At 35.0% G+C, this 12,909-nt stretch overlaps 1 annotated feature.

Moving 5' to 3' along the window:
• Window positions 1-4,937: part of a mobile genetic element that runs on past the window's edge.
• Between the last annotated feature and the right edge of the window lie 7,972 nt (window positions 4,938-12,909).

Below are 12,909 nucleotides of genomic sequence, written 5' to 3'. Positions count from 1 at the left end.
ATTGGAGCTCAATGGAAGTTTTGTTTATAGCTCTTGAAGTTCTCTTGCAACCTGCATTGGAAGTTCTTCTTGGCTTCGTTGTCATCCCGAACAATTCCAACCCCCTTGTGGAATGGGTGTACTTCTTTTGTACTAGAACTTTGTCTAGGTAACAACTTTTGTCTTGCTAACAATGAAAAGTTTGTTTCGTTCTTTTGTTACAAAAGTTTCTGTCAGCTTGTCATTCTGCGAATTGGTTTCCCAAACAAACCTTTTCTCGAAAAAAGAATGTTTACAGCTCTGACCAATGTGGCACTTGCCTTTTTCCGAACATAAGACTTCGTTCAACATGAAGTTGGTTTGCGGACAATTACAATCTCTCAAACCATGGCAATTTGGAACGTCAACAACATAGTCGTCATTGTGAAGAACCTTTAGCCTGTACGGTATTGTTGACTCGGATATTGACATTTGCCACGGTGCAAATTTTTGCAATGACCTCTGATAATGTACCTGTCTTCCACACATGACTCAAGATACTTCTATCTTCTCCTTCCTGTAACAAGACCATGAGTCCTGAACATGCTAAGAATAAGGTCAATTGCAATTGTTTCAATTGAATTGTTAAATTCATACCTTGTCAAGTCAATTGTCAGACTTATTTATGAACGGAAGTTATCCAGCATGTTGTCTGGAGCTGCTTGAGGGTTTAGGTTGTACCATTCAAATTTTACATTGCAATTCCTTTCAATTGCCATTCAAAATGTCTGAGTCGGAGTCAACCATTTGTTCTCCTCTTTGTTAGTCTTGAACAGCGTCAAGAAGCATTGCAGCTGTTGTGACATTGCCATGTGCAGTGAGTAAATGTGACCGTTCCAAATCTGTTATAGTTATCTGAGCATTTGTATTCCTTTCTTATTCCGTCTTGTATGGCAGCAAGTACTCCCATGAAGCCTTCTTTGTTCTTTCCTTCGTCAAGTTTACTTGTAAAGGTTCGACCAGAGTAATTCTGACTTCTTAACTCACGGTTACTTTTCATTATGCATATCTTGTTCTTTCCATGGGAGCATGTGGTCTTCATCCTTTTTCCTTTTGTTCCTTCTCAAAGGATTGCAATTGTTTCGTTATGTTTCCAGTTAGAATCTGGCAAAGCCGTTCGTGTCCTTCAACTTGAGGTTCACTAACATACGAAAGGCAGTCCATAAAGACGCTTCTTCTGATACTAACTCTCTAGTCTGTTTGATAATTTGCACGACCTGCCTGTTTCTAAGTCCATTTCGTAGCGAAGACCAGACAATTTGCTCATAGACTTTTATTGGGTCTTCCTTACTATATTAAAATTCTCTCGCAAACTCTCCAAACCTATTCTTTGAAACTCTGCTTTTATTCTAGCTAGATTTTCTATCCATTTCTATGATGGGGGCATTTTTAAAAAAAAAAATATTTTTTTCTTTACTTTACATAACACCTGCTGCCAAAAGCCTTTGACGCCAACCCATACCAGCTAATGAGAGTTGACTTTTAGTATTGAAACTAACCTTTGGTTTTGGCTTTATCTTCAGTTCTTCTTGCTTCCCGTCTTTCTAGTCGGTTTTTTCGTTCACCTTTTCGGTTCCTCTGACTTTACCTCATTGCAGGTATGGTTGTGTCGTCAACATCTTTAATCGTAAATGATCATATGCCATTTGTTTTTGTTTTCTTTTCAACTTATTTGTTGTTTGTTGTAAAAGTTTAGAATATTATTTGACTCTAAGTCAATGAGAGTCTATAATTGAAACTGTTGGTCGGTGAAGAATACCTTCCCAATCTTGTTGTCTTCATTTAAACTCTCTTCAGATTCAAATATTTTATTTGTGGAGAGTTCTGGGTTCTGTTTTTGAGATACTAGCCGCTTCCATTTACTATGAAAAAAGTGACTTTGTAGTTAGGTTTTTATTTCCAGAACCTGGCACTTTCTATTATTTGAATTTTTCTCTTCATCTGTAAAGTTCTGTTGACAGTTTTGACAATGTTCGAAACTTATTTGTTTGTGTGTGTCAAATCTTACCGTTTCAAACTTCTTCGCGTCATTTCATCTCAGTAAAAAATTTAGTTTGGTTTGTTTCAAACTGGTTGTTGTTTGTTTTTAAGTCGGTTCTAAAACTTCCTGAGTATAGGAGGACTTGACAAACACGTGCGTTGTGTAACTGCCTGGAAAGTCGACAAATCCATCTGAACCCTTTGTCTCAATGCGTGGTATGTTCTTTCATCTTCAGTAAAAAAACTTTTACATTCCCCACGTTTGAGGCGGTTGAGGTTGGTTATTGTTTACCCCATTTGTTGTGCATGGTTATATCTCCTGTTAAAAGAATCTTTCACCTTGGTCCATGTAGTGCCCTGCCTTGGTTATAGTAGTAGTCATTCTGACTTTGTTATTAGTTTCTGACTTGTCTGCGAAAACATTGTCCATCCATCCATTGAACTTCCCTCTGTTTCAGGGATTTGGAATAAGGATTTGTTTGCATCTCGTTGCTACATCCTAACCTTTCTGCTACAGTTTGTTATAATAGCGTTTGCTTTCTTCTTTAAGTATAGCCTAAGTAACTTCAAAATCTTACCTTCCAAACTCCAATTACACCTCTGGCTATGTTCCACTTGCGGTAAAATCTGGATGCAAACTCACGCTAATGCCCCAGAATTAAACCCATTTTTCCTCCTATAGGGGTTAAAAAGGACGAACTCCAAAACAAGGACCCCTATGTTTCTAGCAACAAAGAAGCATTCATGATAAAGAATCTTTAGTTCAACACCAAAGCGTTGGTTTATGGATATCTTGGAAAACATTCGAGGTATAGAGGAAGATCGGACACGCATACTGGCTTAATATTTGTCGGCAAAAACACAAAGATACTTGTGAAGCCATAGCCATTATCAGTCCAAAAATTATGTTTAGATGTGAAAGAAACTGCTTTTGGACAATATTCGTTGACAAATACCATCCAAACAAAAGACAGTCTGACTGTGAACGTTCTTTCAAAATCAGACCGCATATTAAAAACTATCTTGCGTTCAAAAAATGTAAAACCAATAATTTCATTGTTCGAGCCTAAACCGATGTCTGCTCTTGGTGTCGATTGACAGTTTGTCATAAAAAATCTATAAGAGGACTTAAATCAACCACAAGGTGTGATTGAGTAGATGAAATGTCATATGACGACAATATAGAGACATTCTCATGGCCAAAGATGAGACATTTTGTAAATATTTACAAATAGCCGTAAACAAAAGGTTGTGGGAAACCACTCCCCGAAGAAATGAAAAAACAACACCCGACTTAGAGAAAGAGACTATATATTATTAATTAGTTTAGTTCAAAAGGACAAACAAGAAAGAGTGCCAGGCTTCAACTTAAGAAAGGTGACCAAAGTAAAAAATAGAAATACCTAAACGCGACCTCATTTGAAAATACTATTGACTATGACAACCAATGCGGAACTCGACAGGTACTCGCAGTTTCGTTGTTCGTAAAAATAGAAGAAAGTATACAAGAGAATATTATGAAGTTTTTAGGCAAAAATGGCAAATGTACAGACTGCAAGCAAGAAGATAAAAACTTACTATTGTCAGACCTCGTTTTCAAATTTCTAAGGTTCAAGGTGATATACTTTCAGAAGGACAGTTTCGCTAACAAATATAGGACAAACTCCTGACGAATATGCTAAAGAATTGGAAAACTGACGATAAGCATTTCTATACATGCGTTAAACTGTCACTGTAAGGTGGCATGTAGTCTTTACTATTGCCCGTTGTTTGCGGTATATCTGTAACGCGATGTGTATGGTTTCCTTTCTCCCTGAGTTGTCACTCCAGCTAACAATTTATAGCAAACTTAACGTCGTCTTTAACATCATAATCCTTTACCTTTTGTCATTCCTGACCAATCCAATATTTATGCTTATGCCAACCTGCTTGAGAGTATTTAAATCTATGTAGTGACTGTGGCAGTCGTAAATTTTCCACCTGAAATCGTTTTTACTTCACCTGCTTTCTTTGAAGAGTTTGGCACAATACAAAAACCTGTCGACCTATTGAGTCCAAGTCCGGACAAAGTTACTACTTCTGTCTTGTCTGGTAGAGTTCATTGACGTATAATAGAGCCTATAGGATATAATGTTTTGAAGTTATTTCATGTCTTTAATGTTTGAAGCTCTGTTTTGTCTGCTTTTTTATATAACTTTTCTTCCAAGTTCATTATACGTCAGGAGAGCTATGTCTATTGATATTTTTGTGGCGTATGGTTCCTTTCTGTCCATGTGAAATATACTCTTTGTTGGCATCTACATAATCCTTTTATCCATTGTCGAGGTTCTTTTGTTTCCTATACTCGTAACAACCTTTCTCAAGCTCTATTCAACTGTCTGGTCCACTATCCATTAAACTTCTTGGTATGGACTCTGAAAACCGTTGTGTGCCAACATATCTACAGTTTCTTTGTCGCTTTAAGGCTAAAACACCCTGAAACCCATCCTGTATCAAGCTTCGTTTTTAAAATCTCGATGATCCGTTCAGTGTTTTATTATATACCTTTCAACCCGTTTCTTTTAGTTATTATCATGTCGTGTTTTTTCATCCACATATTCTATATCTTGCCTTCTTCATAACAAAAACGCACTAGCACACACCATTTAACTCATCTTAGATCATAATGCTTTGTATCTGCTTTCTTTTCCATTATACATCCTCTTTGTTGGCATATGTTTGGCATCTGCTCTGTCATTTTCTCTTGCAACCTTTTTCAATGGACATATTCTTTGTCAGCTTTGTGCAACATCTGCTTTCAAAAAGAAGGTTCATCTATAGGCCTTCTCGTTTAAAGTTCCTTTTGTGGATTATATCAAACAGTATGGTTCTAACTGTCTTGAAACAGGAAAACTTTGTCTCTGTCAATGGTTTATCGTCGAGTTTTTAAAATTTCCTTCTTTCAAATGACTCAGATATCTTAGAATAGTTTGCAAAAGTTTGTTGTGTTCTTATTTAGAGCTTGATTAATGGAGTTGTCGGCTTGTGTGTTGGGTTATTCTCTCATAGGACGCTGTGTTGTCATATTGGACATTTTTATTCTAGATTAAAAATATGCTTCTCAATAGAAAAGAAAGAATTCTAGAGTTGCTACCAACTAAACCATTAGATGGAACTTTTTTACTTAACGTAGCGTCAAAAGTTTGAGACAGAGACCGTTAAAGCATGAAGGGCTAGTCGTTTTGACTACCGTTAAGATGCGCTAAAGAGACCATCCGCTCACAAAAGCTATTGGCTTTCGTAAGAATTGAAGTCATTTCAGAAGCCATACATGGTTTTCCCCAAATTTAAACGGCTCGCTTTTGGAAATTCGATTACTATAACCAAAGAAGAAACGTACGTATGAGAAATTTGAACAGGGAAAACTTTTACAATAGTGGAATTTTGCTTGTAAACTTAGAACAACTCTTCAAGCTTTGTCAAGAAAAAAATAAACGATATCTATATACGAATAGTGCAAACCAGTTTAACATTGACGAAGGAGAGTACCATCTCGATATTTATATGAAGTGAAAAATGGCAAACTGTTAACAAATATAGAATAGAAGACCTTGGCAGAGAAAACGTATTATATTTCTACAAAAATATAACAACTTGGATTGGTATAGATTATTGAGATGTTAAACATGCCTGCAGAAATATCCAGTTACACCCGGACTTTTATGAAGTCGAAACCCTAATGGAGACATTATGCATAAAATGTTTTCGAGCTCAGATGTCTATTATAGTTCATGCTTCATTTTCTGGCGCCAAACTCTTTTTTATGCTTCGGCAAATGACTTTTACGAAAAAACCTACAAACTTATATGAACGCACCGAGTGGAAGTATTTCAGACTTTCAAGTATGGGTTTACTACAGATGCGAAGAAAGAAATAGTTCCATCGTAATTGCTCGTTTCACTTAGAACTTAGTTTCATATACAATCTTACTATAATTCGACTGGCTACAAAATATAAATTTTTAATACGGTTGAGTGTTGGATTTTGGTGCCCAACTAGACTTGTCTGTTGCAGGTTCAGGCTGTTGTATAACAGTGAGCTTTTTTTCTGGTTCAGGGTCTTTTAGGTATTAGGTACCAACGAAGCTGACCTACTCTTTGCCAATATTTTTGACTCCGGTATCCAAATTCTTCTTCCTACGGTTTTTATTCCATTCCATTATACCTCTTCCAAAAAATCATTTCGAAAGAAGGATTCCAATTACTACTGAAGAACCCATTTTTTACTATATTGTAAAAATCTATGTCCACTATTTTACGTTTCCTGTGAGTTCCATAGCATTCTTTAACTGGAGCTATACATTCTTATTTCTCCTCTGTGTAGAAAAACATTTACTCTGGCGTTCAACTCCTTGTCGGTCGCGTCATTTCCGCATAGAGTGTGTTTATATCCCACCTCAGGGTTGTTATAAAACTCTTCCATCTCATATTTGCGCATACCATGTGAGCAAACTAACGCAAGACGTCACTTTGAACATGGCATGTTTGCAGTTTGATATCGGTTGGCACTTGGACCATAGTTTGCCATTGCAGTTTGTATTCTAACTTCATTTGGAATTATTCCTGGGTTTGGTTTGTCAGTTGCTGTGCATTCGCTAATTCTGATGCGTCCATTTATATATTAGATAAAATTCTCTTACGATACATATACTGCAACATTTTGCAGCATTGGTTCATCTTCATATTCTCTATATCTTTCTGCCACGTCAAATAAGTAATGACCACAATGGCGCAAAAAAAACTAAAACAAGTGAAGTTCCTATTTCAAACCACATTTACTTACAATAAAATTTCTTTGTTATGGCACTTTTTCCACGGTTTATAGGACCTCTCTTCATATCTCTATTTTCTTGTCATATATAAACTCATTAGTTCATGTATGTCCTGCTAACCATCTCATGACACTTTCCAAACATTTTATCGGATGTAAAGTAAAAGCATGGAAGTCTATGTAAACGTCTAAAGAGTTTCTAAAGAGTCTCTCAAATCCCAGTCTACTTGGTATTTTGCAAGAATCCCATGCTGTTATCAGAACGTGCGGGTTCCACACTAATAAGAAAACATTTTCCTTGTCTTTATATTTATTCATACAAACTCTGTCCAATGAATCTCACAAACTACTCTATACCCCTCAATATATTTTCTTATGTCCTCTTTTGAAAACATTTGTTAGTTAGATTAAAACTTTTGACTAAGTGTTTTCAATGTCAGTGAACTCTTATGAACACTATATATAAGTAGTCTATGCAGATATACTATCCCAGTCAAATATACTCTGCTTTTTTCAAAACCTCTCTGACAGTATTTTTTCTTATCTAATGGTATACGTTCCATCTTACCAATAGGTATCTTTTCTTCTTTATAACTCTTTCAATATTTTGTTCGTTGTCTGGTATATGTTGTGAGTACGGTTCATAGTTTAGTGGTCGAAGTCATTGCCATATAATCTTCTGAGTCTCAGGAAATACTCAGTATGCACAAAATTGGGATACTATAGAAACGTCCACCGAACCAAATACTTACAAATGTCTAGACCATTCCGTAGTTCTTAAGTTCTCTCAATAGAATATTCTTTTACATCTACTCTTATTTCCAAAAGAAGGGTAACGGTGTTGGTTTTGTGAATATCATTTTATATATATATAATTAAAAAATGTTTTTACCTGAAAAACGTGACCAGAAAAGTGACAAAACATTGAAACATAATTAAATTTGTGAAAGCTCCTGCGAAGACCCGTATATAAGAACTTCATTTATACTAAACATCTTCAGCGGCTAGAGGGCCACGAAAGTGCCTTGCGAAGCCCCACTACCTTTTTTTTTTTTTTTTTTTTTTTTGAATTCAGTTGCACAAATATGCATTACATTGCTTACACTATGCTTGAACTAGTATTTAATAATTTTGAAATTAATTTTCAAATTATATCCCATACCTTTGCAAATATTATTATGCTGTAGGATCTAAGCCATAGTTAAAAGGATCTCGAATTTGGAATTTTTTGCTCAGAAAAAATTACATTGAGTAAAAAACTTTCGGTCTATGGCATTCTGTATGATGCCTACTAATTATTATTAGCGGTCATACCTAAAATCTTTTTCAATATTTTTTGAGGGATTTGAATTGGTGACCGGTGCAGGAGCCTTTTTTAATTAAGTACTATTTCGATAGAATCTGAACCAATGGTACCCTTCAATTTGTGAGGCGACCCCCTTTCATTTTTTTGAATAGGGACCTTAAATTGAAAAATGACCTTAAAAATTGCAACGAAAACAGACGTTTTTTAACCGTCATTTCTATAAATAAATCTGGAAGTATCAATGTAAATAAATTTTTAAATGGTAATAGCATTCATACAAAAATCCAAAATTTTTTTTTTAATATGTGCTTACTATGTTAATAAAACTTTTAACAGAGAGGATTCACTTACACGAAAAAATTGATATCTGGGGGTAAACAACAAAAATAATTTTTACATTATACAATTTCAACAATACTATTCTTTAGAAACGTTGAAAGAAGTACTGAATCAGTTTATGTCATTTTCTTCGAATTCACCAAAAATTTTGGCAGAATCTTCACAAGTTTTGCAATTGAAGCAGCAATACATGTCAAAGCAGAGGAATTTAAACATTACTGACTGATATTCTTATATGACTTCGGCTGCATATGTATAGCATTCGTTTGCTTTCTCTTGTTTGTTGCCGCAAACTATTTGATATTTGGCAAACGCATTTAATTGTTTTTATCTTGTTTAAGCTCTTTTTGCCAAAATAAAATACAACGCCATCATTTCCATCATCATCTCTTGTGGAAGCATTTCGAAGCTGCACCGCCAAACAACTGGATTTTCGTTGTCGGTTTATTGCAATTTAACAAAAACGGAACAAAGAAATCCAAAAAGTTGTCTGGATGACTTCTATTACTGGTATGGGCAAGAGTTTTTCTCAATATTGATCATTCTGCTCCTAATGCTTTTTGCAGCAATAAGTCTGATCATATCAATTGACCCGATAATCATTCAGTTTGCAGTTTTAGAACCAAACTGATGTTTTCTGTTCAACAAAAGTATTTCTTAAGGAAAGAATTTCTTCATTAATATTGTATCAAAGAAATCTTGTCTTGTATTTACCGGAATTAGATCCTATTAAAGCTTCCTGGCAGCTATTTATTAGAACATGAATAAAGTTTTTCATAAGTCTTTTAAGTTCACTTTCCAAGATTTTGAAAAACCGCCAAATAATTATTTCTTCACGACTTTGGAGATAATATCAGGATCCAAAGTGAGAGGCAAAGAGCAACTTCTGCGCAATATCTATGGCGAGTAATTATCAAAGTAGAGTTCATACAAAATATTTCATTATCTCTAGTTTTTCCATATTTTGACGCATAAAATATCGCATATATTCAGTCCTCTATTTTGTCATCTGGTAATTCATGATGAATTCTTTGTAATCCTTTTGGTTTTGAAAAGAAGCAGCATACTTATTTTTGATGAGAAACTGTTTTTCATGTATCTGATGGATATTTCTTCGTCTTTGGGGCTTCATTCATCTCAACAATGACAAAATAGATGAAATCTGAATTAAAGATCTGAAACAGCTATATTTCTGTCTCCACATGTGACAATTTCTCTATTCTTGTGTCTGGATATATTGAGTGGACAGCCTTGTTTGTCTCTGTTGTGCTCTTTAATATTCAACATTTTGTTGCAAAACTTTATGATTTCTTCTTCATATTGATTGGCAATAGTTTCAAATACTTGATTTACTCCTGTCTCTGTCAAGTTGTTGCTTAATAAAATCTCGAACAAGGTCACTTTTATCTTTTTGCATTTTTTCGTTAAATTGCAATGGAAAATCTTTGAGCTAAGATCGTATGAGGCCATTTTCAGCGGCAAGTGTCATTGCTTTCGCGCAGTGAGTCTGTCTGTAGGGCTGCAATTCTACTTACAGGTCAATTTAAGTTATCACGGATTTTATGTTCTTCCCCATACAAATTCAACATACTTTCAAAAATGCAAAGTTCTGCTTGACAAAGGAAATAATTAATGTCTGATGATTCGTACGGGCTAAAGATACCTGTAACAAGATTAAGCACGTGTTTATATCGTTAATAGGAGGACCAATTGCTCTAGACAAATTGCAGCTAAACATAAAATGCATTGTTATTGCGCTAGAGTAGATCTTGCATCAGACGCAGTTATATGAAATTATAGCCTTAGCAAAGTCACTCGCGTTATTGTCTTTTCTGTCTGCAAACCCTCTAGCATAGAGATCTCACCAATTTTGTGTAAGATTTTCCATTACTGATAGGACAGCTCAACATCGCCGAGAAAGTTGATTATTGTATGATTTCAAAAGCGAATGGACGCTTGTCATGCGCGGTAACGTTTATTGATGATGCATGGTCAGCGAAGGCTCTCCATCTTCCGAATGTACTTGTCTTGAAGTTGTTTGCTTTTCGATTTCCTGTGTGTTAAATTCGTACATACACAGTTAGATGAAGTCTGCCAAAATATGTTTCTTGTTGTCTGATGCTCGTCTTTTTACTTCCTGCTTATTCATCTCTGCACACGTAATGAGTTTCTGTTTAAAATTATTTTTCGAAAATGTGAGTTTCTGAATGAATGTCTTTATGTCATTGAGCATTACTGACTCTCCTCTGTTGGGTATACGTATGCCGATAATTATCTAATTTGCTTGTCTTCCTGACATCAGGATTATCTATTCGTAGTGCAATTCAAAATAATACTTTCAAGGAATTTGCTTATTACTCTTGCAGCTCGTCAAAATACTGCATTTGGTACATATCGTCTTTGACCGAACGAATGAGACGGAGTGTTTGTTAAAACTGTATGTACTCGTATTCTTATTTATAGCTTCATGACTATAACTGTTGTTTGTTTCTCTGTTGTTGACATATCTGTTCTTTACATACAAATAAAAAAATATTTTATAAAAAATTAGCGTTATTTCTGAACTTCACAAAAAGACCAAAAATAAACGCTTTACAATTTTATTTTTCAGACTTCGTCAAATAATTTAAGCTTATCTATCTCATCTACTTCAAACGTTTCTTTACCTTTTTATGGAGCACCATACATTTTCTCAAACTTTTCAAGTAGTTCTGTTTCTGCAGCTCTCATATCATTAGCAAACACAACCTTGACTCTATTGACTGTACTGTCATATCTTTGAGTTATATTATATGTTCTTCCTATCTTATTATCTTTTTGTATTGAAGTCCTTCGGTTCTGAACATGTAAAGTAAGCCTTCACTGCCAACGTTCCGTATCGAATTGAACCATATGTTATGAAGTTATATCAACAACTGGTTCTAACCATAACAAAACTATTGCGGTATAAGACTTTTGTCTATAAGATATGCTTCCAGTTCCATAGAATCTTACCGATATCATAAGCTCAGGATTCTTGGTCAAAATTTTCTGACTAGAAGCAATTCTAACCCAGTCCTTTGTTTTCTTTCCAGATGGAGATATAATGTCTGACAAAGAATATTTGTTGTATTTCTTTGAGTATCTTACGTTTTAAGTCACCTATTCTAACCACTTTGTTGTTCATTGTCTATCTTTCTAAACTGTTTCAAAACTCTACAAAATAAAAAAATAAATAAAAATAAAACTAACTTTATTTTTTCTGTCTTAAGGAAACTCATGAAATTTGTCATTTTTCTAGGCAAAAAATATATTTTAGGTGAAGAGGTGAGATTCACCTGTTTTCTCACCTGTTTTTCTCACCCTCGTGAATTTTCAAGACTTCATTGTAAATGACCAAAAAATATCTGTCTAGTTGCTGCATCTGTTATTTTCGTCATATTTTGTGCTACTTCTTTTAACTCTTTGTCGAAACCTTCAGACTTCAGTTTCTTTCCAGATGAGAAGTCATTCACTAGTTTCACCTTACTATGAAGAGCTTCGAAGGCGTTCTTAAAGTCAGCATTCATTAAAGCTTCATTTGAACTGTCTTCATCCGCTTGTATTTTTGTCCTTATTGACCCTATAAGTTGGGCTGCTTTAGCGTCGGCTTGGGCATCTAACCAGTCATTGTTAGCTTTATATATTCTGCGCTTTTCATTGCCTTTTGCATGGCTGCGTCGTTATTTTTACTTTCTTGTGCTAAGGTTTTCATACTGTACGGTTTGGTTTTGGCAACTGTAAAAGTTTTTCTGCCTTTACATTTGCTTCAACTTCTTTTTTATACTCATCGCTTTCCAATATATGTCTTCAGGGCTTTTTGTTTTATCTCTTCATCTTTCAGTACTTTATATTGAGTAGTATGGTTTTTCAAATTTATGACATCTTGTTCCATTTTTGCTACTTCTGCTGCTTTTTCTGACACTTTTTTCGCATATTCCTCTGTACTTAGTTCTTTCAGTTGTTCTTCTTTCTTCTTTTTCTCTACGTTTAACTCATTGAGTTTCTTTGTGTGTCTGTCATATTCTAGTTTCTTTTCGTTTTCACTTATTTGCTTCTGTATGTCTATGTTTGACTTTTTGACATCTGTTATTTGATTTTTGAGTGAACTCAAATTCATTTGACTTTGAGGGTTATAGGCTGTTCCGTCTGCAGCTCCACCATAGCCTGCCATTTTCGCTAAAAGTGCCGCTCTTAAACCTCCACTCTGTGCACCAATGACTCGTTTAAAAGCATAGGATTGCTTGACATTTGTTGCAACATAGTGGGGTCATTCAGCATTTGTTGTTGCAACTGTTGTTGTGGTGTTAGTCTTACTATTGGATGTTTCAATGCTCTCTTCCTCTTACGTATATTCTTACGTAGCTTACGTGGCATTTTAAGTGAAGTTAAAAAGCGGTTTTTGACAGATGTTTATTGTGACTTCTTCGTAAAGACTT

The sequence above is a fragment of the Trichomonas vaginalis genome, chromosome V (assembly GCF_026262505.1).
Source record: "Trichomonas vaginalis G3 chromosome V, whole genome shotgun sequence".
NCBI lineage: Eukaryota > Parabasalia > Trichomonadida > Trichomonadidae > Trichomonas > Trichomonas vaginalis.
The sequence above is the reverse complement of the archived record's forward strand: the minus strand, read 5'-3'. Positions and strand labels throughout refer to the sequence as shown.